Here is a 6,248-nt window from a genome sequence, read left to right on the forward strand (position 1 = left end):
GTAAAACTGTAGATCCTTCCCCTTTGTGTGGCAACATCAAACCGCACCCCACAAATCGGGGGAGAAGCTCGGCCAAACACTAACATATGCGTAAGCGCCAATCTATTATTATTATTACTTACAGAATTTATATATGTATCTCCGCTACATTTGATGATTTGACACTTTACCAGATTTTACCAGCAAAAATTCTTTGGATAAAATCTTGCTCTTCATTCTCCCATTTCCCAACGACAAAGTGTACGTGGCAGAGTCTAAACTGTTACCCTTTATACTGGAATGGGTATAAAAAGCGACTAATCGGTTTTAAAAAAATAAAAATAAAATCTTGCGCCAGCTGCGGTTTGAACCGAGGCTCTCGAGTTTGCTAAGCGAATACTCTCTCTATATGCCAAAGTCGCACACGAAATTTCGTTGACTAAGTGCTTACATATCATTAAATCGTTAATTGTACCCGTTAGAGATGGGTCGGGGACTAATTGACGTCCAATTTTACCCGTAGGGATGAGTCGAGACTAATTGATCTCCAATTATACCCGTATGAGATTAGTTGGGACTAATTAATGCCGAATTGTCTCCGATTGAGACTAATCGCGGAATATTCTCTTTTGAGATTCGTCGCACAATTTATACACACATATGTATCTAGTTACATAATCGCATGCTCACATGCCTAGCGGACCTTGCGACACACAAACACACTAATCTTTCCAGCGGGTCAATGTGAGGTAGTGAGAGGGAAACAGTGAAAAAGAACACCGGTGGTCAGAGGGATAGCCAGACGAGCTTGAATCGCACATCATTTCTTGCTACTGCTGATTAAGGATATTTTCCCAACTGGACACACTTGCGACCACAAATTTGGTACCCCACTCACACGGCTTCACCACCTCCGCCTGCAGTTCCGTAGTTGTGCTTTAAAGCTTAAATTGATAGAAAAGGATTAAAATTCAGCTCACAAGCTCACGGTCGTGCAAAAGAAGCACTCATACATAGGTGAGTAAGCATAATTTATTGGCATGTGTTTTGCGGCTACAAGCGTTTGCGACAGGACGGCTGCTGCGATGTCCTCTACTTAATCCGCTACCAAAGCTGCTTATGAGATAATGAAAATGCTACATTAATTCAGTGGCGGCGATGACCGCAATGAATTCGAGTACTGTAAAGATGTAGAAGTAAACATGTAAATAAGCTTGGCAGGAAAGAAGCGGAGCTCTTAAAGCTACTTTGATACAGTTGACAAATAATTTAAAATAAATACTTCAATCTGTCTATCACTTTTAGCGCACCATAACCTGATAAATAAGCATCCAGAGCACTAACGCTGAGAAATTTGTTTGCCAAAGTACTGCTTAACAAAATATGTTTTGTATAATGCTTTCTGTAATATCTATATATTTCATATTTCATATATATATATATATTTCATAATTTCAACATAGATTTGGCAGAGGTAAATCAACTTCTACAAACTTACTTGAATTCACAACCTATATCTCAAAAGCATTTGGTGAAAACAAAGATGCGGATGATATATATACTGACTTCAGTTAAGCATTTGTTAAAGTATGCTACTGGTTGCTTATCTATAAACATGATCTTGAACCTAATTTCCTACGTTGGATCTCTTTGTATCTCTATGGTAAGTCACAAAGGGTAATGTTTAAAAATACAATTTCTGACGTCACTACTCTTACTTCAGGAGTCCCGCAAGGAATTTCTACAGGGGTACAATTATCAAAAAATTCTATATATGCAGATTATGTGAAACTTTACAAATCGTACGTATCAATTAAAGAAAAGTCTTGCTATAAACAGACTTAAAGAGAATGGCTAACTGGTATACAGTAAATCCTATGCCTCTAAATTTGGAAAAATGTGAAGTAATCTCCCTAATTTCGAGAGTCTTGTCGAATGCTAGTCGATTTCGAGAGTCGAATCGTATCGAAAATTTCACGACATTGCCTAAAATTTCCACTCGACTAGTGTATTAAAACGGAAAAACTTGGCAGCCCTGTACAGTTTTTGACGATTTTCGTCGTTTACTTATTTCAGCACGACAGTAGACAATGCCAATGTTGTCGAGTCGTACAATTTAGCCTAATTTACGACTTACGCTATGAGGCTGAATGTATTTCTCGCGAAGAACTTTTCAGCCAGATTCTTATAGAATATGTAACCATGATTTGGATCCTAAACTTAATTTAATCTTCCCATTAATGTGACAGTCAAAAAGGCTAAACGTGCATTTGTGAAACTATGGTCAACAGAATTTAGTGATCCTTATATCACTAGAGCCCTGTTGTCAACATTAGTTAGAACGATTTTGTAATACAGTTAGGTGGTTTGGAATCCAAGGTATCACATTTACTTAGGCAAGATTGCATCAATTCAAAAGCAATTCCTTTATTTTTGCTTTGAGAAATTTCCGTTGGGATGATAAATATAATCCTCCACCTTACACGAGTCGTTTAAGACTTATTACCCTTCCTACAACTATCAGTCGCAGGGATAACTATGCTTGGTACAATTTTTATGGTTAAATTACTGAAAGACTCAGTTTCAAGTCTGCTTCTTCTGGCCCTAATGTTCCCTCTCGTATTTTAAGACACTTTTGCCCCTATTTCTGAAAAGTTGTAAAAAAAATTTTGAATTACACGAGCCACTCCGTAGCTAATGCCAGGATTTTAAATCTCATTTCAGTACGTTTGATATAGCAGATTAGATTTTCAGCATTAAGAAAGCGCTACTATCCTCTCTCAATAAATGATTGACTAACATAAAGACATAGGTAGTAATCAGCTGATAAATTTGGTTCTGTAGCTCAATAGTTTTAGATCTGAACACTTATAAGAGGTTCCGTAAGTCATGCGTACTGTGCCTCTCGTGCGGATGGGCAGGAGTAGGGCAACCGTTGGGTTCAATAATAATAATAATAATAACGTATGACAGTCTGTTGCGCACGGAAATGCCGGAGAGCGCCTTCCTTGTCGCCTTCGCGGACGACGTGGCAGCCGTCATAACAGCAAGAAATGTCCAGCTAGCACAGCTCAAGCTAAACCAGGTCATGCGCAACGTCAGTGGATGGATGAGCGATCACGGTCTGCAATTGGCTACAGCCAAAACGGAGATCGTGCTCCTCACCAGGAAACGGATCCCAACAATTATAAATATAATGGTCGGACCTCAACCCGTGACGACTTCTAGGTCTACAAAATACCTAGGGGTGAAGCTTGACAGCAAACTCACATTCTGGGAACACATCCATGGAGTATGTGAAAAAGCTGCGCAGAGCACGGCGGCTCTAAGCCGGCTGATGGCGAACGTGGGCGGCCCGAAGCCATGCCGCAGGAAGCTTCTGATGACAGCGGTCCAATCGGTGCTCCTGTACGGGGCAGAAATATGGGCTGACGCATTGAAAGTCAAAAAATACCGGATTCAAATGTCTTCGGTACAGCGCAGAGGGGCACTACGCATTGCTTCTGCATACCGTACAGTGTCCGCGGACGCGGTTCTAGTTATTTCTGGCGTCATGCCAATTGAGCTACTTGCTTACGAGCGAAAAGAGATTTACAATCTCAGTGCCGAGATAGGTCGAGCAGCTGCCGCGGCAAGGGCGCGCGAGCAACTGATCCAGCAGTGGCAACAAAACTGGAACGCGAGCACAAAAGGTCGATGGACACACTCCCTGATAGCCGACCTTCAAACATGGCTGAACAGACCACATGGGGAAGTCGATTTCTACCTGACGCAATTCCTCACCGGTCATGGTTACTTCCGAGAATATCTTCATAGAATGGGAAGGGTGGACTCACCGTTCTGTCACTACTGTGGAAACGTCGAAGATAACGTGTACCACACATTCTTCACCTGCGAACACTTCTTGATTTCGCGCAGAATGTTGGAAGAAAGACACGGAGACATTACTCCGGACAACATAGTTGGGATAATGATTTCCAGCGCAGAAAAGTGGGAAGCAGTTGCGAGATACGTGAAATTCGTACTCCGCTGCAAACGAGAGGACGGTTGTCTACTGAGGACACCCGAATGAAACGCCCCTACAAAAGAGCAGCCCCAAGGCTCTAACAGCGCGCTCCTGCATCTGAAGACATGCAGAATTGCGGTGCCAGATGCGGGATTCTTGCGCGGGCGGTGGGAGTTTGGGTTTTAGTGGGTAGCCCAACACGCTTCGGTGGGAGTCCCACACTCGGGGAAGGTAGTATAGAGACTAGCGCCCCCGGCCAGTGCATAAAGCATTACCCTCTCCTACAAAAAAAAAAAAAAAAAAACAATAACAATTTCTGCATTTCGGTTGGCAACCCTCTTCCATTTAAAAGCACTTTTTGGAAAAAGTTCTCTTTGATTTTTACTAAAAATACTTCGCTTACCAGTACTAAATTTTTCAAAAGTCCGTTTTGCTTACAACATACATATGCGATGCATCCTCATCTGAAATCAATACTGGCGATAAAGACCCAGAAGCAAAAAAATAATGCCCCTGAGGCTACTAGTGTGAAGGATGCCTTATTCGCATTTAATACTTAGGTAAGTTTTCTGGCCATTTCATTATAAAATACCACTTTTATAATATTTATAATATTTATAACTACTCTATATATTTTTTAAAATATTTATATAGGTGGCAATTATTTTAAAAATGTGTTTGAAAAAAACAATATACGAGCACTTTTGTTTACATACCCAACGGGGCTGAAAGTGAGCTGCTCTCCAAAGGAGCAAAGAGGCAGCAGTACAAAACCAAAGTTAACAAGTAAAAAAGTCTAAGTTCGGGCGGAGCCGAACATTAAATATCCGGAGCGAGAACTAAATATAGTTCTTTTTAACCTTTCCGAAAACTACAGCTACATGGTAAGCATTTGTAGTTTTATCCCTATTTCGAACATTTTCGATAGAACGTTCAGCTATTAAGAGTTGCATTCGATCTTCGACTGTGGTCGAAAGTGCTGATCGAACGAAGTTTCATTCGGTATTATGGCGCTCATTCGATGAAGAATAGCGCTATTGTGAATTTCGCTCGTGTAGGTTGTTCACACTAGTATATTTTTCAGCGCTGAGAAGCTTTGTTTACAAATCGAGCAAACTAAATAGTGTGCTTATAGTTACATATATACATATGTAAATTTGTGCAATTTAAAACGAAATAAAAAAGTAAGCGAGTTTATAAAAACGTGGTAAAAAAGTTTAATTAGTACAAAGGAGTTTTGGTTGAACGATTCGTCAGAGGATGAGAGCTTAGAAAACTGGCCAGGAGTAGAAAACTGTTAAGAGTGTTTAAGTGAAGTCTTTCGAATATATTTGACATAAAATATATTTAAGAAATTTTGTGATCCAAATCTATTTAAAAGATATTAAAACTGTAAACAGCTCTATGATTTTGTTCTCAGAGATCGTGCCAACAGCGTATTTGGATTTTCTTTCATAAGTAAAACCAGACTTTCGAGCTTGTGTTTAGTATTCACGACGTTAGAACTGCATGAAATTAATAAAAATTGTTTAAAATTTGTGTCTAGCCGTCAAAAAGTAAGAAAAAAAGGCAAAGTCATACATTTTTTAGAATTTTCTAACACTCGCAACACCAACGAAAGCAAAATTCTGTTCGACAGAAAATTCGATACTCAACGAAAATTTCTACACGCTTGCATAGCGCATAATACGAATTTCACTTTCGATCTTCGATATTCGATAGCCAGCGAAGATCGAAAATCGTATGAAACTCAAATTAAGGGCCTATATGGGCGTTATCACGCCCATTTTCCAAATTCCATAATAATGTTACTTCTTTTTAAGGGATTGTTGTTAGTATTAATTTTGAGTAAATTAGCGTCCTTAAATTTCGAAATATCGAAGTTTCAAGTATTTATGAAATTTACAGTTATATGAAAATTTTGCATAATTTTAACCCGATTTCAAAAATTTTCAAGGTTTTGCTTTTATGTGTCATGCACAATAATTACTCCGAGTTTGGTACAAATTTATGGAACGGTTACCGAGATACACACATGCGATCATAAATGGGCAGGGCACACCCATTTTCCAAAATTTTATCATAAACGTACTTTTGCTAAAGATTTATTTGTAAATATCAATTTTGAATCATCTTCAGTATTTACTGATTAATCGAAGATTTTGTATTTCTCTAAATTACCGTTATATGGGATGTGGGCGTCGTTATTGTAAGATTTAAAAACTTTTCAGCCGTTTTATATGTTGCACTAATGCCAACAACT

This window comes from Rhagoletis zephyria, unplaced genomic scaffold, assembly GCF_001687245.7.
Source record: "Rhagoletis zephyria isolate East Lansing unplaced genomic scaffold, Rhagoletis_zephyria_1.1 Rzeph_scaffold_00020, whole genome shotgun sequence".
In the NCBI taxonomy this organism is placed as follows: domain Eukaryota; kingdom Metazoa; phylum Arthropoda; class Insecta; order Diptera; family Tephritidae; genus Rhagoletis; species Rhagoletis zephyria.